We start from the raw sequence: 26,733 nt of genomic DNA on the forward strand, positions 1-26,733 counted from the left end.
TCAGGGATGCATCCTCCAACTGGAAGGCATTTTAGCAAGTTCTACAAGCTCCTGCAGAGAAGGAATCAGCATAAATACCTCTAAAACACACACTAACTGGGAATTGGCACTGCAAAACTGTGTTTTCTGTGTGTGAAAGCTTTAACCAAGCCACAGCAGTCAAAGATTAGCTGCTTCTCTGCACTATCCCAGTAGCATAGAAGTCAGTAAATATTTGTAAACTGATTGATATATAATAATTGTATCACTATTTGGTGGTGGGAAGGAGGGACAGAGGGGAAAAAATAAATAAGTAAAAGACAGAGAAATGGAGATTGTATGCCTTCTGAAAATAGTCTGCTCCCTGCCATACAAGATGCATTTAACTACCATAGTTTCAGGGCTTATCCATGAATTCCCCTCATTAACATGTCATCCTCCGGAGTTTAAAAACATTTTGGTGCTGCAACAAATGAAATACAAGCACATTAAGTGATTCTTTCAACAAGGTCTGTGGTATTGTGTGGCTACTATTCAAATCACAAGTTCTTTGTATCTTATTTAGTAACAACCATATACTAACCAATAATAAATGTCACCGTACTCTCTTCACACCTACTATGGATGCTAAGGAAAGAGAACTTGGCAGCCAGTGGTATGGGTTTCATTCAGGAAGAACCAAGTTTGTTGGGGTTTCCCTGTCCAACTCATATGTTTTTTCCATCTTATGCTCATATATACAGCTCATTTTCCTGTGTTACACAGGATCATTCTGACAGTATTTCACATGAGTATAACCATGAGTTATAAAAAAAACCCACGGCATTTATTAAATGAATAAAGTTCATTTCTTATAGTGTTTCTTATTCTGCAATCCATTGTGTTTATTCACTTGCTCACTGATGCATATTTCATTAATTTGAAACAGACTTTCTAGTCATTGCTTCAAACAAAGCTCTAGGCCAGTAAAACATTTAAGCAAGTACAGAACAGAATTTTGGCAGTGTGGATAATCCTACTGAGAGAACTGAAGCAGAATCAGCAGTACCAGTAACATCTGCCCCCTGTGCAAAGTAAGAATGAAATAGGAAAAAGTTCATTCCCTATCCTCAAACATTTGTGAAACAATCTGCTTTTACAGTACATAACAATCACACTTTTCTCCAGGAAAGGAGGTTTTGCATTAATTGCCAGAAACTGCATGTCTAAAAATATAAGATGCAAAAAAGGAATCTTACGATACTGATGAAGTGAGAAGAATCTTAAAGCTTTGAGCTAGCTTCTTGACGGCAATAGAGTGCGCTAAGAATAGCAAATGAGTAGGAGTAGTCAAGACTGAAAAGTTTCTGAAGTGCTTTGCCAATTTCTTCACAGAAGCTCTTATTCAGGCTATCCGTTATGTGAGAATGTTAAATATTTAGTGTCTTGAAAGGTAGTTGGGAAATGTCTATTTAGCATTTGCACACCATTCAGTAGAGTAGCCACAACATTAGTAGGAACAGTATTTGTCTTAAAGTTGTTGACAGAGAATTGCTCTGGCTGTATCTAACTAACTCAACAAAAGGACATAGTGACACATCAGGCCAAAAGACACCTAGTTAGTGTCTCTTTCCACATGTATAGCAATGCAGTTGGAAAGGTGCGTAATAGAAGGATTAAAAAAAAACAACAACCAGCCATTGCTAGGCAGGAAAAAGAAGGATGCTTGATGTGTCAAAACCTACTCTGGCACAGCTCAGTCTGAATCTCTGTTCTCCAGAAGAATACACATATTATTACAGAAGCTAAATTAGTATAGCGAGCCAAATTCTTGACATGAGAAAGTCTCTTCATGAAAACCTGGAGTGAGCAAACCTCAGAACTGGTGCTAAGAACTTGTGGAGGCCAGAAAGTTCTACATCATGACTTCATTCTTTTGGCTTTCTTAAAGAGAAGCTACACTGACACTAGGGGTACCAGGACTCTAATACTACCTGAAGTCTAGTATACCACTCTTTCAAGAAGGTGAATTTTTACCTGATCCATGCATAGGACTTATTTTTGGATACATCAAAGGGAACTGGGATTTCATGGTCACAGGAGGGTTGGTGTGAAATCTAGCAACCGAATAAAACAACGGGCTTGATTAAACAAATAGGCAATTGCATAAGTAAGAATACGAACATTCACTTGCTCTGTAACGGGCATTTGTACATACAAGGGTTGCAAAAATAAGCTTGCAAGTGCAGTTTATATAGCTGTATTAAGACTAGGGTCATGAACATCTCTTAGGTTAGTGGGAGTAATCACTTGATAGTCAATAACTTTAAAAAAGCCATACATTTGTTTTCTCTTAAAACTTGCTCTGAACACCAGTCATTTTCAATCTGGAATAGATCTCCTCCTCCGTATCCTTGTCTGCATCTGAAATTTGCACTTGAAGTTCAGTATGTCATAATACTATGGCTACTATTTGAAGACCTTTATGAAGCTCCATTACGTCAGGACTATCACACAGCAACATCCATATTCCCTGAAAGCAAGTGAGTGCATTCGCTACATTACCACACTTCACACAAACCATGAATAAAGACCTGTTGAGAGACCCAGATCCTGCATGCCATACAGCTGACTGCTAACCAGATCCAGTTCAGACACTTCAATAGAACACAAGAAAGGTAATTTTGTGTGGATTATTTTTGATTGGCAGCATCAACAAATGCTGGAGCAGGCAGGGATTTCACATTCTTTTAATTCTGCTTGAGTCACTAGTTTACAGCTTTCTGCAGACTTGCATTTGTGCACCAATTCAAATTGTCTTCTGATATTTTATTGAAAATGCTCAGTCAGAAGGGCTGTTTTCTTTCCTGCTCATGCCCTCAACTCTGCTTCACTTAAACAACTGATTCCCCGTAAAAAACTTGTTATTTCTTGTCCATAAGAAACAAAATGTTTCAAGAACTCAATAGGTCTGTGGACTTTCCAGCTCTACTTTTGCTCTGAACTATGGCTACTAGAAAGCTTGACAGCATCAGTGATAACACTCAGACCTTCCATTTCCAAAACAAAATGTCCTTTGGGTGCAGGAGCAATGATGTTCCACTGAGTAGCTCTAAGCAGACACACCCTGGCTTCTAGGCTGATTCTCCAGTATATTCATTAAAGTTTTCATCACAGCAAGGCTTACACCTGTTCCTGTGTTTAAAGACAGTTAAATCAATTATATAAAATAATTATGTACAAGAAGTATTGTATTTAAAATCACTCTCCTTACACTTATCCTGGCAGCATTATGTGAGAATTTAGTAAAATATTCCTATACGCTGTTCCAAGGCTGTGAAACTGGACAACTTTCAAGAGTCTTGCTTATTGTTCCCAATGTAACCTAAAGTAATTTTAAATTTCACTTCATTATACTGCTAATATTTAAGCTCTTTCCTTGTCACCTAGAGACTTTCAGCACTGCCACTGTGGGAATCCATCATCTAGCATTTCTCACCAAATTCAGAGCAACAACTTGAGTCATCCCCATTCCAGTGAGTCACTCATGCCACTTGATATACATTCTCTTTAATTTTAAGTCACACAAAATCATGTGAGTGACAGCCACCAGCAGCCCTATGATTTTCTGGCTTCTGCATCGTTATGTCTCTGTTGTTAGCACTTCTTAGTGCTCAGAAGTCTTCGCTATGAGACAATTGTAATTAACAAAGTCATTTCTATTAACATTATAAAAAACACAGTCCCTTTACATGCATACAGAAAAAAGCCTTACTACCTGAGAATATCAAAGCACTGCATAAATGCTCATAAAGAGTTCTCATGGTCATCACAAGGAATCAAACATGCAGGAGGTTTCTACAGCTGATGTTTGAGATCCGTTTTCAGAGACTGACAACCATACCAGCCCTACAGAGGCACCTTTTAATATTGCAGAGAAGTCTTCTAAGTTCTTTGCTTGTGACAAGTCCTACTGCCTTATTTCTTGCTATTTTCAAGACAAAACAGGGAAAATAGTAAATATGTGGAACTGACATCCAAACTACTTGGCTTGCATGTCAGGGAGAGCATATCCACAGAATCATCTAGGTTGGAAGAGACCTCCAAGGTCACCTAGTCCAAACTATAACCTAACACTAACCAGTCCTCCACTAAACCATATCACTGAGCTCTACATCTAAATGTCTTTCAAAGACCTTCAGGGATGGTGACTCAACCACTTCCCTGGGCAGCCCATTCCAATGCCTCACAACCCTTTCAGTAAAGAAGTTTTTCCAGATATCCAACCTAAACCTCCCCTGGCACAACTTTAGCCCATTCCCCCTCGTCCTGTCATCAGGCACATAGGACAATAGACCAATCCTCACCTCACTACAGCCTCCTTTAAGGTACCTATCTCCTTCTCAACTTCCAGCACACAACTAAGGTTTGTCTTCAGTGCCTTTTCTCCTGTCTAAGACCAGGACAGGAAAATTGTCCTTTAATCAGCAGAGGATGAAAGATGTATCAAAGTAGCTGGGAAGTAGAGCCAGGCATCCTTCTCCCTCTACCTAAAGGAACCTATGCCCCTCCATATGAGAAGGGCTTAAGCGCAAGGCTTTGGTGTTCTTATTCATGCCCAGTGTGAAAGCAGGAAGAGGGGCTTATATCAAACCAGATGTGCTGGCCTGGGGAGCCAGATACCAGCTTCAAGGTGGCCACTCAGAACCAAAAGTAAATGAACGAGGAGGAAGGGCTTTTACACACATATAGAAGACATGGGTATAGTTAGTATCCTGACACCTACTTCATGCACTTGAGTACCCCATATAGCTCAGTCATGACTTCATCTTATTCCTTGCTTTATTCAGGCACAGGGATCTATGTCCTAGTGTCGGTTTCCCTCTGAGGATATTTTTGGCTCCTGGTACAAGACTCTGGTGAGCAGACACCATACCAACAGGCTACACCATTCTATCACCATACCAAGAGGCTACAAGGGAAACCGGACACAAGTGGATATGGACTGTCTGTTTACGTGGTTTTGTAAGATGGCAGGAGTCATGTTTACTGGAAGGGAGACACGATAGACTGTGATATCATGCTTGCACCAGAAAAAGATAGTTATCAGGGAATATGGCATGCTTAAACAAGTAGTAACATGCCAGTAATCTGCTTGTTATGCATTATCATAGCAATTAAACCAAAGACCTTGAGTTTCAGCACACAGATAGTTAAGGTATGAGACCATATCTGAGATCCTGTGTCCAGTTCTAGGGTTCCTAAGCTCAGGGTCCCCCAAGAAAGACATGGATATGCTGGAGGTAGACCAGCAAAGGGTGCCAAAGATGATTAAGGGCTTAGAGTATCTTTCGTGTGAAGAGAAGCTGATATAGCTGGGACTATTCAGCCTGTAGAAGAGAAAGCTCAGGGGGTATCTTAACATATATATCTGATGGCAGGTTGTAGAGAAGGTGGAGCCAGGCTCTTCTTAGTAGTAGCCAGTGACAAGACAAGAGGCAGTGGGCACAAACTGAAACAAAAGAAATTCCATTTAAACATATAAATAAATGATGGCATGGTGGTGAGGTCAAAGGTTCTGGAGTCTCCATCCAGAGAGATATTCAAAACCCAACTGGACTCAGACCTGAGCAACCAACCTACTGTAGTTGATGCAGCTTTGAGCAGTGCTAGACATCTCCAGAGGACCCTTCCCAACTCAACTATTCTGTATAAACAGCTTCTTTACTGAACAGAAGTAAATCATTATCCCCTGTGTAGCAATGACTGGAGAATATGTCATACAGGCACACTGAATAGTAGTCAGAAGTGGTGCTTATCTGTCAAAGATATTGGTAAACTAGGTCACTTTCTCAGCAGTCTTCCAGCTCCTGACAAATAGATGGTGTCACTCACAGTTGGACAGCCCCCAGCAGAAGATAATTTTCAGCTCTTACAATCTCACTGTTTGACTCAGGATTTCTCTAATTCCACAAACACGTACACAAATAAATATTTAAATAAATATTTAAATAAATAAAAAAAATGAAATACTGAAGAATCATTTGGTTTTGGTCATTAGCTGTCACTGCAAACTGTTAGAATGCTATTAGGCATTTTTTTTGTGATATACTTCAAAACAGGCTTGCAAGAGGAGATTTTCGGTATAGAGAGCAACTGTCTGCTTTTGGTCCTTTGGTCTTTCTCTTGAGCAAAAAATGAATAATCATCTATTTCAATTGCCCTTTTGTTCTTTCCAGGGATTTTTCCCTTAAGATTGTCATAAGAACACATAAGCCTTTCCTTTCTCAGTGCTCCAATTTAGATTTTGAAGTTGGTATTTGGGGACTACGGATGCGAATGCTTCCCATTTTTAGATTAACAACCTTGTTACCCAATGAGAATTACAAGAGTTTCCCATAGTCCTCCATGACTCTTTCACCTATGGTGTTAAAGGACAAATTCAGTGAAGTGAAACATGGGCAATGAAGGCTAACATTTTCACATACAAGCAATGTAGAACATGAAATCAGATATCTGCAAGACTAAGCTCAAAACCTGGCTTTGTGACCTAATCTCCCTCCAAGTCTGTTTTCATCACATCACAGATGCTTCATCCCAGAGAAAGCATGTGGATGAGGAAGAAAGAGAAAGGAATGGTTTAGTGCTGCAGTTGTTAAACCGGCAGTTCCCATATCATTAGCAGAGCACTAAGCACTTCACAGGCCTACTCCAATGGCTAAAAACCAGCTGAATACTACTTCATGTGTGTACCCAGAGGCCATTACTCCCCTCACTGGCAGTATCTGGGCAACCTGAAATAAGGGACCTCTATCTACAGCAAATGGAAGAGATGTCTTATCCTTTCCTGTCTTGCTCTCAACTGAAAGGAGGTGGCAATACACAGTGTTGAAGTAGGCCCCGCTGCACACACAAGCCTGAGCTTTGGCTTTCCCCTCAATCTCCAGACAATGAGACAAAGGTCCCACAACATCTTTTAAGTACTGAAATTTTATCACTGCTTAAGTTCTGTGTTGATTCGCTGGGAAGACCAAATAGCAACACCCTTTTCCTTCAGGTTCCTGAAGCTTCGGGGAAAAAAAAAAAAAAGTTGAGTAATATTTAGGTCACTAATAATTATTAGAAATGTGCTAGGAAAGTTTACTTTAAAATTTTTCAACAGTACTTTGGGTTACTGTAAGACGGGATTTACAATTTTAACTGTTCAGTGGTCTTTACTAAAGCAGAGATTTGATGACTAGCTCAAATAAAGCGCTGTTAATATTGCTTACTATTAGAAAAACACAGTCCTTAATCAAAATATCTGAAAGTCAGACAGTCTGCAGAGGGCTAAGCTAAGACTTTCCGAATGGTATACCATATACTTCTAAAATTACTTTTAAAATGTATTCTTATAGAAAGAAACAGTTTAAATGTGTTTAAATCATAGACAAAAAGGAATCTAATATGAAGAGACTCAAGTATAAATAAAGCATAACTGATCCGTAGCAACTAAAATACGTAAAACATAACATCTGCACAGAAGATAGGACTTATCAGAAACTGAGTGTTTATTTGAGCTTCCACACGAAAAGAAATTGAATTTAAAGGGTGGTGAGGTTCTTTTGTTGTTGTTGTTTTTGGTGGTGGTGGTGGTGATCATGGGGGTTTTTGTCTGTTAGTTGGACTCTTTTTTTTTTTTTTTGTTTGGTGGCTTGTTTGTTTTGGTAACCAAACAAGGAAATCCCTAGGAAATTAGGAAATATGATGAATTATATTGCTGAAAACTTATAAAACATGTAAACTACATTCATCACTACCCAGTAACTGGAGAAGAAAAAGGACAACAGGGAACGAACACCTAAATTACTCAGCCAAAAAAGCACAGAAACACTTATCAATGAGAACGGAGCCAGTGAGAGTAAGTATGATATGGATGGCTCACTTGAAACAACTCTGAAGTCAAAATACATCTTAAATCTTAAAGGACAACTGTAAACACACAGGAAGCAGCATCTCAGATCGAATTCAGAATACTTAACTAGAGCTACATGCAACACAACTGGTGACTTGAAAAGCAGAGTAAGATTTAGCAGGAAGGACGCAGGACTTGAACATTTTCTTTATCATCTCCTTTCCTTTCATCAACCTGTAGACTACTGCAGGATTGACTACAGACTGAATTAACTTGAAAACTGAACTCTAAAAATCACCAGAAAGGATGAAAATGAGGGATGCATAGAAGCCACATGTAGCCTGTAGTCTTCTACATTAAGAAGAAAAAAAAGGCAGCAATCCAAACATCCTTAAAGATCTAACATGTAAGAAAAAATAAAAATAAAGAAATATAAATTTAGCTAAGGCATTCAATACTCATTTCACAAGAGATGTATCTGTTTTTCTTTAGACAACTGGCTCATAAAGTAGCAGAATACTTCAGAAAGCCACACAAGGACATCACTTCAATTTTTAAATGACTACAGGCAAATTTATGTTTTGCCACATGGAAAGTTTTGTCAAAATAGCTGTGTGTTGATATTTTCAGAGCATACTGTCAGTACAAATTATCAGCAATACACATTATCACAAACGTTCAATTACACTAAATATATGACTAATTCCTTATTTGATTGAATGGCCACACAAGCATTCATTCCCTAAAACTGGATTTGCTACACCTACAACAGATTGATATCTCAATTGTTTGAATTTGGTAACTTAAAAAAGAAGGTATTCCTTTTATAAAAACAGGTTTCCTAAAGGGGAGTTCGGTTTCCCTTTCAAATCTCTATAACAGGTTTCAAAAATGAAGCTCTCTTCCATTGTAGACCATTTTTTATTAAGGTCTGGTTAATTCCACACAAACAAAATTATGAAACAGTATGTTTGGCTTTAGTATAATTTCCAGAACCCAAGACCTCAGAAAGAAAAAGAATTCTCTGTAAAGTCATGCCCTTATGACACACTATGTAAATACGCACACACAAATACAAAAGACACAAAAACAAAAAGGGAGGAAAACTCTCCATACTCCATACAAATAGCTCAAGTCCTAGCAATGCAAGGATAAACCATGCTGAAGTGCAGCGAGCTGCAAGCGAGACCAGTCTAGCACTAGCACTACAGAAGAAAATCTGTTCAGCTTGAGCAATGTAGCTGGAATCGTCTCAATGACTCTCTCTCTCAAGAATTACAGTTAAGGTTAGAAAAGGTATTTCCCAATTAGAGTCACAGTTTGAGGGTTGGATGTATGAACAAGTGCATGTTTTTTCACATAGTGTATACCTGTACATCAAAACGAGGTCAAAATCCCAGTTTTTAGATATTCTTTCTAGTTTTCTTTTGTCTATTTGAATACTACTTTCCCATCTCAATGCAGTCCAATAAAATCCAAAATTAAGTACCATAAGAAGCACTGTCAAAAGAAATTAATAACATACAAGGCCGCAGTGTTTGGTGCTTTATGTAGCCAAGACAGACATACAGCAAGCAGCAGTGTTTTTGCTTTTAGCTGAACCACCAAAACCAAAAGGAAACCCACAAGCCACTATCCCCTTTCTTACAAATGCACTTGGCATACCTCTAAGCCTTTGAGAGTCTTTAAGTTGCTCCTTAGGGCAAACACTCATATTTCATTCACAAGGCTGATGAAATACAGATTAAAGTGGCACTCTTAATTGGCAACCCTACTGGCCAGACAAATGGTGAACTACTACTGATCTGAAACTCCAGTTTTCATTTCAGATTATCCTTGACCAAGTCATCAAAACCTGAAACTATATAAGCACGCTGGGGCTCTCCTGCAAGGCCACTGATTTCAGCAGTAAGAAGAATCAAGATGTTGTTCCTGTCCTGCTATTACACTGACCTGTTCCAGTAGAACAGCATCTGAATGGTCATGATCTGGGGTCTTCACAGCTTCACCTGTCATGTGTTAGCCTCCAGGCAAGGGAGTTGAAAGGTAACAGAGCAACACAGAACTATGTATGAACTGAGAAGTAATGAGTATGAAGAAAGACCTGGGCAGGGATTAGGTGTTCAAATGCAATCCAGAAAATTTAAGTGATGTTCATAAAGATTACTTAAAGGATTTTTAGTTATTTTGCTTGCTGAGAGGAAAAACAACTACCCTGAGACTACTTAAAAGAGACTTAAAAGAAGGGCTGAGCAAGATCTTGCTGATGCCATAGTCTGTAGGGTCTCTGTTTTCTGATATGCATTGGACAGCATTTTAATCAGGCTGCAAAATGCGTGACCTTCATCCTCTTTCAGTGGTGAGTACAACTGATGCAATGCCATCCCTGAGTCTGAATCACCCAGTAGAAGCCCAAACAAACCTAAATTACACCTCACCCACTAACAAATCTTACCTACAGACCAGCAAGGCAGAGGGTGGAAGAACCAAATTTTAACAAGAAGGCTTACATTATTTACATCTCCTTCTCACTGGGTCTATAGTAGCTTAGCTCAGAGGAGTTCCTTTTCATTGACACAGATCTAAACCAGAAAGGAAGCACTGATGCTTTTCAAACAGACAAATATTCTTGTCTTCAAGGGCTAGCTCCACAGTGGCAGCAGCACAGAATGGCATCACAGCAGGGAAGGCCTGAAGGGCAAATTTTTTCCATGACACATGTGCAGAGCATGGCTGGCACTGAGACACACAAGTGACCTTAACACACCTTGGGCTAGGCACCTAACCTGGTGGGACACACATCCCACACATCCCAGCTCAGCGGGGTCCAGACTGACTGCACAAAGAAAACAGGTCTTCCCATCCCATGAAGCAGAGAGGAATCTTCCCCAGGAGGCATGCGGCTAACTGCTTTTCCCTCCCACCTACCTGAACCCCCCAGCAGCAGTGTATCAGCTCTGTAGCCCCTACTCATGTGAGCAGTCCCACTGCAATGAATACAGCTGCACAAGACAGTAGTTCCTACTCAAAATCTGTCACCTTTAGACTCATCATAAAGATTATTATTTAAAATGGAATGCAGCAGTGAAGCAAGCAGCGAAAAGTCCTACATGGTCTCACCTCTGGGTTGCAGGTGTCTTTCTTCCCTCCTTTTCTCCCCACAAACTTTTTTTATTACTTTTTTTTTTTCAGTTGTATGTTCATGTTGCAATAAACCAAGGTAACTGTCAATAACAAATAGATGGTATCAATCTTTTTTTTTTTAGTTACTGTATTGGGTGTTTAGAAAATAAGCTGTTCTATGAACACAACAGTAGCAGCACATTATTCATTTTTTCCCCCTTATTTTCTACCTTTAAAGTTTTAAAAACCAGCTTGTGATTATTTATTACTGATAATTACTTGAAATTAGTTGAAAAATCTGTCATACTTTACATGCCAAGACCACCTTACCTTTTGCATCACACCACTAACTTTAGTCTTTCAGTTTCTGAAAAGCAGTTCCTGAGTAGGAAGGCACTACTTCAATTACTTGACACTTGACACTCCAATTTCACCTTCATCTCTTTCCAGAGTGCACAGTATTTGTGACAACATTTGGCTTTTCCGTTTCTTGGCATTTAGGATGCTAATAAATACTAGCCCCCCTGTTACCCTGTTAACTGCCAGATAATGCATCATCTGACAGTCATTAGGACTTTAAATCAAACCTGCAGAAATCCTGACCTCCACTATTTTATCACAGTTTTAGAAGAGCATTAATATTTGGAGTGTAAAAACCTTGAAAGTCTGGTTTGAACAGTGAAGAGGCTTAAGACAGAACATATTCCATGCTTCGTAGCCTGGGTTTGTCATCAAATCCTTCAGGGACACAGCCATTTGGGTGTCATTCCTTACCATTCCTCCAAGTCCTTCTGCCAGCAAAATACAATGTCCCAGCAGACATCCCAGTGGAGATCAATGGTAGCAAACAGACAAGAAATAGATATGAACGAGTCATGGCTGCCACACTTCCTACTGTTTTACTTTCAAATGCTGCCAAACAAGCCAAGAGTTGAAAACCCCAAGACATCAATAAAAGACAATTATTAAAACTACATGCAGGTCAGCCAGTGGAAAGATTTACTTCTAATATGCTTCTTGCTGGAAGGTCACTGATTTTTTGGATGTCACGTGGGCCACATTCTGAAAAACATACAGTCCTTGAAATCAGAATCTATCACTTCTGTCACTGCCTGGTAAGTCTGATCTAGGAGAATCCAAATCCTGTTTAAAACTTTCAGCATCTTGATTTGCCCAATGAAATGGACCTACCTGCTGTTACATCCATTTCATTTTTCCCCTCCTCAAATAAAGAAGATTCAATGTTTTGAAGATGTGAGTTGTTATATATGGAGTGGTAATTTGTGTTGAGAAAATGGTTGATATTAATAAAGAAGGGGGAGATTTGGGAATGTGGCCATGGGGGTTAGAAAGCCCAGTGGTTGATGATAACATTAGACTCTTAATGATGAGGCCAATAGGAATGTAAAAGAGTTTGGAGGGAACAAGGGTGATTCAGGAGACTCCATGCAGTCTCGGGTTTCTTGTTCTCGAGCCCTTAAGGCCTGGAAGTTTCTGGGTGTTTGCTGTTGCTGTTATTTGCAAAGTTGTTTGACCAATGAAAAGTTGTTTTGAAAAGAACTGCTGTGGAGAGAAGGGTATAAGAGGGGAGCCTGCCCTCAAGAAAAAAAAAAAAAATGCAACATGATGTGATGAAGTTATGTCACCAATAAAGAAGTAGAAAGAAGGAATGAAAAGGAACAGGCTAGCGGAACGGAGACCAGGACGGGAACAGGCACATTGATTGCCTCATGAAGATAGGTTCGGCCAGACTCAGCAAACTGCTCAGAGAAGCTCGTACACAAAGTCGCTGGAAATAGGCGCACTGGAGCTGGAAAGTAGCTCAAGCTGAGAGAAGCGGACCTGCGCACACAACTGTCTCTTGCTGGTAAGCAGCTGTGCATTATGGGGAATCATACGTCCTTAGGAACGAAGACTGTCCCAGTAAACTTACAGCTTATTCTCCTTATTAACAATCAGACAGTTTATGATCCTGAAATATGGGACCAAATTGAGGTCGAGGTGTGGGACTCTGCAACTAAAAACGACAACGTTGCAGTGGAATTGCTCAGCACCTGGAGAGCAATCTCTGAGGCCTTAAAGAGCCATGTGGGACCACAGTCAGAAACGTGTGGCTTGCCAGATAGTGAGGGAGCTGCGGGCTCCTTTACTGATCCGACTGCTACACCATGCGCCCCTCTGCTGCTACAGACATCGAAGGCTTTTGCTATTCTTGCCCCCTGGTGACCTGGACGTGCCTCTTGATCCAGGTCCTATTGGCCTTGAAAAGTAGACTCCCTGCACACCCAGTACTGTTTACTTGCCTTCTGTACCTTTTATAAGTATAAATATTACAAAATTCAGATTGAGTTGAGACTTCTTTTATAACATGAATCAACACTGGAAGAATCACCCTGTATTCCAAATGGCTAAAATAAAAGTGTTTCTATGCCTTCTGTAAATTTTGTTTGTCTAAGTATATTATTTCTCTTACCTTCTGATGAGCACAGCTAATTTCTTCTGCAATGATTAAAGAACTGTCACAGTCCTATATTCCTGAATTGTCCATCCTTTAGAAACTACAGCGAACAAGAGCTCAGACCTGATAAGCTGCTGATCCAGTTCAGTGCATCTGTTCCTCTGTATTAATAGCAGAGGTTCCAGCTAACTAAGCAGTGTCAACTATATTTTCAATATATGTAATTAATACTTATCTGCTAGCACCTATAGGATGAGAAACATGGGAAGCATTTTTTCCCCTTGCTGTTGCACTAGTGTACCAATATAACAATATATATAGCACATCAGTGTCCTCATTGGCCCAGAAAGTCTCCTTCTACCACAGGCACCCTGAAGCCAGCAACAACTTACTTTCCACAGAGCATCCTGAGAGCAGTAGTAAGGCTGAGGCAGGTGGCATCCCTTGGATTTAGTTTTTTTTCTAGACAAATACATACGTTTATAGGATACATCACATTGGCTACACATGCTCTGTGGAGATGCTCTTTGAACATCCAGAAAAATACACAGACTTACATGTCTTGTAAGGCACTTATTCCACAGCTCTGATGGGGTTGCTTCACATCTGGAGACCCCTGGCAAACCTTTTGTAGCCTTGGATCCTTTCCCTGCAGAGAAGCTGTGTTTGGGCAGAAACAACAAGCAACCCAGCACATCTGGAAACCATAAGCCTGCCTAACGATGCAGATGTTCAGAGGCTATATGAGCCAGCCACCCAAGTAACGTGGAAGAGGCCAGACAAACATCAATGGTATGCTACAATTAGGGATCTGGGGAACACTCCTGCCTTCCTACATCTGTGCATGTGTACCAGACACATCTCTGCCACGTATTAGGGTGCACAACAGACACACAATTGCAGCTGTCATTTCCAAGAGGCTAGTCTAGCAAACACTGAGCACCCAGGGATCTTTCTTGGATTGCAGACAATGCAGAGTTTAACAGCTGCAAGGGTATTTCTTTCATGAACGGTTGTATTTTGGTAACCACCCAAACATGAAAAATAACATCACAAACATGAGAAATAACATTTAAGAACAAGAAACGTAATTCAAATGCTTGCAACTCCTGTCTCCAGTAGTATATCAAACCAAGTAACAAACAACTTCATCAGTATTTCTCTCCCATGTCACTATTTCCTCCCTTTCCATTTAATTTTATACCCTTCATCACAGATGTGGGCATCCTCTTTCACCTTAATAAGCATGAATGCTGCCTTTGGCCGAGCTGAAAATGAGCATAAAAGCAGGGAAAGCATAAAGTTTTAAAGAACAGTTACGAATGAGAGCAGCAGGAACCTTTATTTGAGCTGATGTGGTACCATTTTCCCCTTTCTCTCCAATAAAGAAGGTGCTGAGAAAATAACAAGCTCCACAAACCAGATTCTCATTTGCAACTTTAAGACAGATTCAGGAATATCCTTCTGATATCTGTTAATGATGATCCTATATATATCAGTACTTCCCTGAATTTGGTCCATTCACAGTTCTGGTGAAGACAAAGCAGCAGATGGCTAGGGAATTCAGCTTCATTGTGATACAACATTTCTTTTTTCTATGTCTAAGTAAGGCACTGCAATAGAATATGAATGTATTTACCTGAAGAAGGATGCCATAATGGTGATCTATCAGAAGCTGGGTTATCTGTGTAATAGAAGCTCACTTTGCAGCAAATTTAAGTACTAACCACAATGATTGTCACACTGAAGCTCCTGTAAGGCATATTTCATTATCTTCCTCAAAGGGCACTTCAACTATGATACAGCAATTCTACCCCATAGAGAGGCTAATTAAATATAGCCATCTAGTTACTGTTGTACCACTAAACGGTAATTACACTGCAACCCTTTAAAAGTTGTTTTGGGAGATTCATGCTGATACAGTGTAAAAAGTAAGTAGAGCTTCAGGTAACTCTTTCATACACACTGGGGACTAAAAATTGTATTTTATAAAAGGGCCTTCGGAAGCAAACAATTTAAACAAGTAGGAAATCAGTTTGATCTGTTTTTGTTTGTTTGTTTTGTATTCAAGCCACTCAGAACTACTGTAGCTGCATTATAGCTGCATTAAAGGTATGCTTATTTGCGCACACTTTAAAACTGCATTAAGAGTACGCTTATTTGCTCATATTTAGTATCCTCTTCCTGCGGGGAAAGGGAGAAGAAAGAAAAGTAAATAAAAAATTACAGTGGCATCACTTTTACTTACTTTTGAGGCTTCCAGAAAAAAAAAAAAAAAGTTTCTAAGGTGAGGTGCACATTATAACAAACACATCATCATCACCCTCACAGGGTGAATCATGCAAGTACAGTGACAAGATATTGCAATTACAGAAATTTCTCCAAATGAGATGTATGCTTAAAACTTTGTTCCAAGGCCAACATGGTTTCAGAGTATTGTTCAGTCAGGATTTAAAAATGGCTTTTACTGGCTTTTATAGTCATTTCCTTAGCTAATATGAAGAAGAAAACAGATAAGTTCTTTTAGTAAAAACTGCTAGTTCTCCAACATCCAAACAAAAATTACTCCAATGAAGTCTTCAGAAGTGAGGACAAATACTTTAGACAGAGCACCCACTTTACCACAAGGACTTAAGGTAGGGGATTCCTAATGAAAACGGAAAAAATCAGAGGACTTTGACAGCAGCAAGTGGTTAGTACTCAGGTTTTAGTTTAAAGATAAGAATAAAAACTTTTATAAGATACATAAACACTTACACAGCTGCACCACAAAGTACAAAAGATCTAGCAAGAAAAAATATCTGTCTCAAAATATTCTGTGCATATAGGTTTAATAGAAACTCTTTTGGGAACTTTCTGTGGGAAATATTAAGAGACGTTAAATAAGAAAAATACAATCCTCTAAAACCCACTAATCAGGAAACGCAGAAAGATGCACCATTCTGTCCTAGCACAAAGAAGCATCTTTCTTCAGTCCACTCTTCTTTTCAAGGAAAGAAATACACCTTAGTGATTCAATCCACTTTGTCTGTTCTTCCCTCACTCCATGCATGCAATGCCTTCCATGAAAATGTCCTGATCATTCCCAAAATTTGGAGAGGGAAAATGTGGGTAAGTAAAATTTCTAAGCTCACTTATTCACCTCATTGGGATTAGAGAAAGACACGGTATCGGTTCTCTCTCCACCACACTCACCTTTTCTTTCTGAGTTCTAGGTCTTTTGAGTTTCTGCCTCTGGGAAAGGACATACAAGCAGGTTGGAGATGACTTTTCCTGAGTCTTCACGACACACTTGAAGGCAGCATAAGGACAACAGATATGTTTTTGTGTTCATTGAATCACATGTTGGTTACGAGGCCACACTGTAAGTAGGAGTAATAGCAACAGTAACACTTTTCTTCAGAGATAAAAAAAAAAATATACCAGGGATACTTCATTACAGTCCTGGATCTCCTTCTACGAGACCTATGTTAGCTAAACAAAGATATCAAAGTTGATGTAAGCTACTGAGAACACTTTTCTTGAGATCCAACCTACATTTGCTTAATCCACTTTAAACCTCTGCCCTAGAATGTAAAATTCTAATGGGGGTAAAACGCTCAGTTCCCAAATGCAAACCATCACCACATACCATTTAACAGGGGAAGTTGCATACACACTAATGGCTATGGTACACTGAAGCACTATCACACACATAAACCTTATCCATTAGTTTCACACAAGTGAACAAACAAGACCGAATGTATTCCAACACGGTGGCAAAAAATTACATGGGATGTTGGATTTTTTGAATGATATATCTTGCTAAAGCAACTCTTGATTTTACTATGGCTAATACTGTCACCATGTCCACTTAGCATGTGCCTCAATCCCCTTCCAACACTAATCTTTTTCTTTGTTATGAGCCTTAATGAAAGATAAGTGTCTCCTTATTCACTACACTGATAGCTAGTAAGACTTTTTATTCTAGTGGGCAGAGGGAAGAAAGGAGTTTAAAAGCAGGACGCATCTCTGGAAAGGTAAGCCAGCAGGTCCTGCATTCTGCTCCCTCTGAACACTAAGCACTATTTCAAATTGCAGTTGGCTACGGACACCAGTAAGCATCGCCAAGAAAAGCCACACAGAGAAACACAACCTGAAACAACTAAGAGGAAGGAGCAGCTAACTGCTCCTGACCTGCCTGCGACTGCCTTGGGCAATTGCAAGAGCAAGTTCACACTTTCCCCATGCTACCCACTGCAAGCCTTGCAACTCCTGCTGGTAGCAGACAGATCCCGCATGCTCCTGAGGCTGCTGACACCGATCCCTACGGATGTCTGGGACCACTGCAGGGAATGCTGCTAAAAATATGTTTCTGCTGCCTAGGGCACCATTAACTGGCAGCAGCTAAGCTCAGCAAGCCCTGCCATTTCTCAGTGGCACCCTGTGCTCTAGGCCACCTTAACCTCAGGGACTCCTTCCCCCAGTTTGCTAGCATTTCATACTACATGTTAACAAAAAGCTGTATTCCAGCTGTGTAATGATGTTTCCTGACCAAACAGTTCTCTTGCTCTCCCCTTGGGTCTCCTTAGCACTGACAGAGCTGTTGCACATGCTGCTTCCATTGGGAAAAGCTTTCAAGGTTGGGCCCCAAGGTCACTCAGTGATCCCTATCTTGTTTCCTTTCAAAAATAAACATTATTTATAAATTAATTTGTTCCAAAAATTATTGTTTGTAGCAATCTTATTGAATTAATTCCACAGAGTGACTTGTTCTTTTGAGCTTTGAGATAAGACTGAGTTACAAATCAGGCCTTATTGATTTCTTTTTGCCTTTCAATTGCACACCCCCATTTTGAAAGTTATCAGTTAACCCCATTTAATTTTTTATTATTTTTATAATGCTCAAAGATTCTGTTGTGCTTCCACACAGAGAAAATTAAAGTGATCGATTCCTGTCCACTTATTTTTGGCTATTTCAACCTAATGAATAATTGTGATAATTCTGAAACATACTTTTTTTTTTTTGAGAAATGTTCATCACGTTAGTGAAATCTAAGAAGTGTCCTCGTGACTAGTGTAAGTCATGAGGAATATATGCTGATGAACAAGCACGGTGATAAAACAAAATTAAATTGTTCATGGGTGGCAGAATATACCAAATTTCTTTAAATATAAACTATGACTACTTATTAGCAGCTTGATTTAGTTTATTTGTAGCTTTTCACACCTCAGTATTTTCAGTAAACTATCTTTACCCACAACGAACCAAAGAGCGCTCACACAGCAGAGAGTAGGAGCAAATCACGCTGAGGAATTATTGGCTTGCTTGGGTTCAGGGAAGCACCTTCAGATTATCATAGACATTCTACGAATACAGGGTGATCAATCCAAGCCCTAAGCTCCCGATGGAAGAATGCATATTTGTCAATTCACAACCCAGTACAGACAGCCCTCAAAAAGCTGTAGGCTCACATATTGCTGTTGCCAGTACACACAGGCCTGACAAATGCAAGAAAATTAAAAAGATGGCACGGAAAGAGAGAGGACGACAACAACCAGATCCCACAAGGTGCAGAAATTAAGGGCACTGCACAAGAAATTCAACTGCAGACCTCTTCACAAGGGGTTGATGGAGTGTGGAGCATAACCATTACACCCACATGCTGCTGGGGCTGAGCACGGGGGAGAGCCAAGCTCCTCCAACCATGACAGATGCCTCCTGCATCAGCCACACTGAGATCTCTGCATTGGTTTATAGCACTTTTATAGTGCAAAAAGAATTGTGAATCAAGCAGGGGAGGGGGAAAGAGCATATGAAAACTGTACTACTATGATCTGATCATGGAAAACAAATGACCATTACCCATGTCAGACGGAAGTAATCTCTTTCTCTAGGAAAACTGCAATATAACTTATAATTTCTCATTTCATCCTAACTTGGGGCCTATTTTCTGTTCTGAGAACAATTCCTATTGTTTACTTCAAAGTTGTAGCAAAATGGGACCAGCTGAAGATATATTCATTATCACTTAAGGCTGTCTCTGGTGGCTTAACATTATTATAGCACTTGACTAAACTCGGTGAGGTTTTTTTTTTACTGACCAAGGGAACATCAGAGCATTTTCCCTGGGACATACAATCCAGTCAGTTGTCACATGTAACCATCTGTAGACTCCTTACCATCCCTCACCTTTTTTCCCACAGAACAGAAACAAGAACATATAAGCAAACATGTGCCACACTCAACCAGATCCACCCCAGTGTGGGGCATCAAGCTTGCATCAGGGTTTAACTATTCCCAACACTGTAGCAAAGAATTAGACTTGATGAAATTTCTCTTCCATTTTAATAATATATCAAGTATTTAATTTGCTTATGAACTATTAACCACATATCTGACTGTCCAAGTACTGAAAGCAGTAATTGCAAAAATCATATTGCATTATAAATTATGCATAGATTTTCTGGTCAACTGAAACATGCTGCAGTCATTGCCCACCATAGTTAAAATGACGTGTCCATATAGAATGTCAACATGAGAACATTTGTCACATAGTTCCCATATTTAATATACTTCATAACTAGAATGAAACAACAGTCTGGAGTGTAGAAGACACAAAATCAGTGCATTTTTCAACGTTGCTTCCTTATTTTCTTGCTGAATTTGCTACTCATTAAAAATCTTAGGCCGTCACCTTCATTTTGATTCTTACAGTTTAAGTTGTAATATCAAGAAATGAAAGTTATTACAAGGTCCATAATATAACTTCTGCACTACAGGTAATAATTACTTTCTTTCAAATATTCAATAACATTGGTTCCATAAAGAAACCCAGGGAAGGCAGACATGTATGGAAGGTCAAACTATAGCCTCAGCGTATCAATATACAACAAGACCATCAATGCACTCCAAATGAAATCAATAAAACTGCAGGATTACAAATGGTGAATTGCAAATAATTTTACCCAAAAGTATTCTGCATGAAGAAATAAAAATAGTCGACCACATTAACAAATTGTATTACCATGTAAATAAAACATAACTAACACACTTCGCACCTTAAGAAAAGTACTGTTCTGAATGTTCACCACCAAGAAAACACGAGCACGGGCAAGTATAACATTCCACACTGATTCCATGCTCTGAAGTCTAAGCACAAGAAACAACTGTTAGTAACAGAAAATTTCATTAACTCTGGAATTTTTTTATTATCTGAAAACTGACAGCCCAGGACATTCTTTCCGTATCATCAACTTCTGTCATACTGCAAAAAAGTTACAACCTTTAACACTGATTCTGAAGGCATTATTACTTACATACCTAGCTGTATTACTGTCAGTAGTCCCAATGAAACCAATTAGTTGACTCAGAGTAATTAAGCATTAGAGCTAATTATACCTGTTACTGGGAATTAGGCCTTTTCTTTTTTACTAGATTTTACAGCTAATAATTCTGAATAGAGTTGCTAGTTCTGACAATTTTATCTGAAGTTTTAGTAAAGGTGTTTTTCTTAAAGTCCTGGTTTCAAGAAGAAAACCGTGGCTCCTGATAAAACAAAAAATATTAAAGGATTTTGCAGTCCTTGCAGGACTACATTTGCCTATGTTAACCCAACAAGCTCATTAGCAAAAGGCAAATAAAGAGAGAACTTCTTACTTCAGCAAATTCTGTTACATCAATTTTCATGAAGGTTACCAACAAAGCACTACAGCAGTCATAAAACAGTACATAATGCAAACAGCAGTAAAAGGCACCAGGTCTGCACATTCTGATCCACAAACAAACATACACCTTCCTTCTACCTCCTGTCAGAGTTGTTCCATGGCAATGTCAGTGTTGTTGACTGCACTGGTGTGACTTGCCTCCCTGACACAGAAAGCTGATGCACATGTGCAAGTGCTGCAAGAACGGATAAAATGTAGATGGTATTTTTTTAGCTGATTCCAGCACCTTATCCAGCACTCTGAGAAATGGATGTTGTAGATTTTTCTTCTTGCCAGATCCTTCACTTTGACTAACTCTGCTTCTCCCTTCAAATTGTCCCCAGTTGTGTTTGGTAACTAAAGCATTAACACTTCTTGGCGTGATGATGGCTGGTAAAGCACAGGGACCTCTCCCCTTTACATGACTTCGTGAGCCTTTTAACTTATTCCCATCTGGCACCCCTTTAAGAAACTTAGGGCCATATTTCTTAAGCCAAAGGTCTCCAAAGTCAAGTCCAAGAGCGAAGAGTATCAGTTGCTGTTATGACCTCAAAACAGAACATCTACCTGTCACATTGGATGTTGATCTTAAAGCATTTTCAGCAACTCCACTTAGCCCCAGTGGAGTTGCCCCAGAGGCCTTTTATCTCAATTGGCACCAGAAAGGGCCTTTTATCTCAATTGGCATACTCTTGTCATACAATGCATGGAGCACAGTTTAGAGGCTTGTTTTAAGTGGTGTGTGCTCTTTTTCCTGGGTTTGGAAGGCAGGCACAAAACAAGGGCTGTGTAGAAATTTGTTTTTTAGCTATACTGCAACATAAGCAGCTTTAAAGCTAATGGTCATAATTCCATTGATCCAAAGGGCAGGTGCAAGTTTTGGTAATGCAAAGCCTGATGACAAAAGAGGCCAGATGTTCAGACCCTTTTATACAGGTATTCAGAAATGCTTTGACAAAACCAATGATTTGGCTTCATCTGTACAAGAGGATCTCCATGACAATAACCTGAGGGAGTGATTAGAGCAGAGAAAAAGGTGGAATCTTTCCAAGCATGCATTGTTACTAATCCTTCTCCAGAAAGAAATAAATCATCCCACACTCATTAGAAAGCCTGCTATTGCATGTTTCTCCCCTGTTTTTCTGGGCGCAGACTTTTCTACCTGAAATCATAAACCCACTATAATTTGGAAGTATTTTTAAAAATACAAATATGCCTTTCAGATTACCATTTCAACATCATCTCTAATCTGTTAGCTCTATGAATCCAAAGTAGTCTAATTAGTTTTTGTATCACTCCAAGGATTAGATATTCTAATCATGAAACCATGCAGAAAGCTTTCTTGTAGTTATACAGAAACATACGTTGGATAAACAGGAACAAAAAAAAAAAAGCGTAACTCCCTAACATTTAATACGACTACAATGATGATTAATTGGGTTAGTGTAGTAAATCATATGTAAGGATGACCACAGGCAAATTCAGAAACATATTTTTTTTAAATCTGATGATGAGTTTTTAGAAAAAAATACAAATGGATGGGATGGAGATTTCCTGCAGAAAATCCAGTCATTTCATTTTGCTTTCCCATTTTTAAGACTTTACCCACCTCAATGGGCTGTATCAATACTCTTTCTCACTTTACACAGTGACAAAACCAAGTACACAACTTGCTCTTTGATCACTGCAGAGAAATGTACTTTAATTCTTTTAGATAAATCAACAAGTATGAGGCTAAGACACATGACATTATCATTTCATTAGAAAAGAAAACTATACATCATTTTACCCTCTGAAAAGTATTCAGCGCAGCTCCAAAGCTATATAATGGAATGAATACAGAAATACAAATAATAACCAGGCAGCCTACCACGAAGACTGTAAGAAACGCTATGGCACTAAAAGACTGTGAAAGGTGCCAGCACAGTGAAAATAGAAGCAGCTTTGGGTTTCAACTTCGTGCACAGTTCAGACTGGGTAAATTCCCGTGTATGAAATCCACAGCCACTCTTCCACATTCTTCGTGTCCTGGCTTCCCTCCCCCACCAGCCCTGCATCACAGAAACAACCAACTATGAACATTTTCCAGCTCACTAACATTTGTCTTAGCCATTCAGCAGTTTCTGCCAGGATTCTCCTCCTCCTTTACACCCTGTGAATTAATTCTGCTTGCAGCAGCACTAATGCAAGCTGCTGTGGGCTTGTTTTTTTCCCCTCCCCAATGTGAGTAAATCATCATTGCTTAAGAACAGTAAATGGCATTGAATTGACTTGCCTTTCTAGATGCAAAGATCTTTCTTCCCTCCACATGGCAAAATTATGCTGAGCCCCTCAGTCCATTCCCCTCATCTTTGCTTTCCCAGATTGCATTCCAGGAGAACATGTGACTCCATACAAAGATATAAAGCAGATCTTTCATCATTGAAGGGAAGCAGAGATGTTTACTTCCACAGTCTGATACAGATATCTAGTTGAAGCCAGCAGATGACTTAGGAGGATCCAGCCACTTCAGCGAGATCTCTGAGAAACTTCAGTTCCGTGCCTCAGAGAAACTTCAAACCTGTTCCGTGCCTCAGAGCAGATTGAGCCAGCAGGGCTCCACAGTTGGCACCATCTGCAAGACCCTACTCGGCCCGTTCCTGTAGACACCTCCCTCCCCACTTTCAGAGCCCAGCTGCTGCACCTCTCTGGTCACAGGTTTCTGTTCAGTTGCACCACTTTCCCATGCTTTTAAGGCTGGGGTGGGAGGGTGTTAAAATTCAAAAGCTCCCCTCCTCTCGTTTCACAGCAGAGACTAAATATATTCCTTCTGTCGGAATGTCCCCTGTTTGCTGACCCCTTGCACAGCTACTGTAGTCATTCTGCCCTTATAGCTTCTCCAAGGCACTGGCTTTCCTTCTCCCCAGGTTTTCACTGCCAGGTTAAATTCTGCGTGGACAACCAACCTTGTTCAAACAAAGACTGGCATTTGGTGACCTCCCTGAACCATCTCAGGAAGGTCCCATGGCAGCTGAGCTAAAGATGACTTCTTATTCCATTTAAAAATAAGTCTGTTTGCAAAAATCAACTCTCAAAGGAGTGCAGTACAAACCTTGCTCTTTTTCAGCTAGGAAGGAGTAAGAGTATCTATCTGTGTATAGAAGCAAAGCTGGTCAGGTCAACTCAACGTGTTAGACCCCCCTGCAGCCCACAGACACTATAAAGTGGATGGCAGAAGAAAAACTCACACATATTAGATCACTTAGTGAGAGTTGTGTTTCCTTACCAGTCGTGACTTCTGCTAGTTTATCACACCTGAAAGCTACCTATCATGCACTGCCACTACAGAAGTACAGTATTTTGCAACAAGAGGAATATAAATAGGTCAAAACCTGTAAAAACACATTAGCTTCCTAGATGGCACAGTCCCAGGAAAGAGATTATGCTATTAAACAGTTGTCACAGATGGAGGCCCAGGTTTTCAGAAGCAATTTGGGATTAGCTTCTAGGCGCCTGAATAAGAAAGTTAGAAAGAAAATTTGAAAACTGCTTTTAAGAAGATGCATACTAAAAGCTAAAGATGGATGTTAAGAAATGGATCTATGCCAGACTGCTAGCCATAATGAAGAAAACAAAAGATGGCCACCCAAAAGCAAGAGAGCATTCTACATTCCTCTAGTGTGGCACCAGAGGAAGTCTTTCAGAAAATTTAAAAATTAATTTCTGCATGTGGACTGATTCATTATCAAATATGCAAAAAGAACTTGTATCTGTCTATAGCTTTATGATGTTATGCAGCCACATTATTTTTGGCAGAAGAGGTAATTTAAATCCTTCAGGAAACATTATCCTCTTGATATAAACACATAACTCAGATTAATAGGATTTGTTTATGTATAGCAGTAGGGAGAATAACCCTGAGTTTGGAAAACTGCTTTGTCTTTTAATCAGTTTGGGAAGAACAGCAAAAAATATATACTGAGGACAAGTAATTGAAGAGCATTTGTTAACTCCTACTAAGTAATAATTGTGAGTTAATTGATAAATATTTAGAAACAGACAAACCATAATACTTTGGACAAAAAAAAAAAAGCAAAACTGTAAGAATGTTCTAAAGAGAAGGGCTGGTAGAATATGCACTGTTAATCACCTATAATTTTTATTTTTTTTAAACAGTCTGGACCAAATCTGTGCTATCCCCAAACTGTATAATTGACTATATGTACGCAATTTCTCAGTTGCTCAACAATACAGATATTAGCAGTAATGGTATAATTATAACCTACAGCTTAAGTAGATAAAAAACTGCTAGTTCTTAACCAGTGACTGTAATTAAGATTGGAGAAGGGTAGTATTCACTACATCTGCTTAGTATCCAATTTTATTAATGAAACGTAAGTTCCAATACAGCAACGCAGCTGTGTGCTACATACCATCCCTGACCATATCCTGAAAGGAGACAATGAGGGGGCAATGCAACCCAACTTGTAGCAGCTGTAGGAAAAAACAAAAACAAAAAAACCACCACAGCTCTGTAAGCAGTGGTTGAGCACCAGCTGTAGACACGGGATGCATGAAAAGGAAAGCAAGCAATAATCACATAAAGGAAGAAGTTATTTCCTGTGCCCCAAGTATCACTTTACTATTAGGCGGGTCAAGGAAAAAGCACTGCTTCCTCTCCAGCACCTTCCCCGGCACAGGCAGAGGAAGAGGCAGAAGCCCTGTGGGGCCAACCCAATGCCTGGGGATGGCAGCAAGGCTAGGGACAGCGCCGATTCAGCACTATGGGCGGCGGACAGTGCCCACGGGGAAACTGACAAAATTGGGGGGTTCACACCCCAAAAATGGGGCAAAAAAAAATCACCCTGTGGCTGCCTGGCGGAATTCACCAACTCAGGCTTTCTGAGCAGCGAAAGCAAAAGCTGAGGAATGAAGCAGGCACCACTGGCATGTTTCACTCGCTTTGGCTCACTTGCTCAGTACTGGTTGCTAAGCAAAAATTATTTTTTTTTAAAGCTCAAAACTACTCACTGCCAGATGGATTAATGAAAACACACACTTGCACTGCTTAAAACACTTTTCATTTATGTATCTTGATATGCCAATACTACTTTCTTCAATTATTTCTTTGAAAGGAATACCGGGTTTGGAAGTAAAGACAAATTTGAGCTAGCAGGGGAAAGGGGAGGAACAGGAAGAAGCTAAGTGTAATTATCAAATTTTCCAGTGGATTGCAGGAAAGGGGTACCGAGGGACTTGCATGTCCTCAGGAACTTGTAGTAAAAACAGCATGCCCAGCTCAGCATAGAGATGTGAAGCACCAGGTGACCTGAAGGTGTCTTGCTCTTAACTTGTTTATCTATTTTTAACTACATGACATAACATTACCTGTGACAGCACAAGCCAGCTCAGGGTTATTTCAGCAATCAAACAACCATACACAGCCTCATGTGATTTACACCTTACTTGCAGTGCTGCTTTCTGTTTGCACTCCCAGTACTTCAGGCCTGAAAGCTGGCATCTCACCCTGCACTCCAGCCTGTGCACTGAAATGGCACCCAACTTACCTATAGCTTGGTGTTTTTTTAAGAAGCCATGGTCAGAAAGAAATAACAACCCACTGTACGATGTAGCC

General features: G+C 39.7%; 1 protein-coding gene across 5 annotated transcripts in view; it reads right to left on the minus strand.

The window, feature by feature from the left end:
* PHACTR1 (phosphatase and actin regulator 1) overlaps positions 1–26,733 on the minus strand; it is a 319,696-nt gene that overhangs the window by 275,796 nt on the left and 17,167 nt on the right. The window lies entirely within an intron of this gene.

This window comes from Anas acuta, chromosome 2, assembly GCF_963932015.1.
Source record: "Anas acuta chromosome 2, bAnaAcu1.1, whole genome shotgun sequence".
NCBI classification, from domain to species: domain Eukaryota; kingdom Metazoa; phylum Chordata; class Aves; order Anseriformes; family Anatidae; genus Anas; species Anas acuta.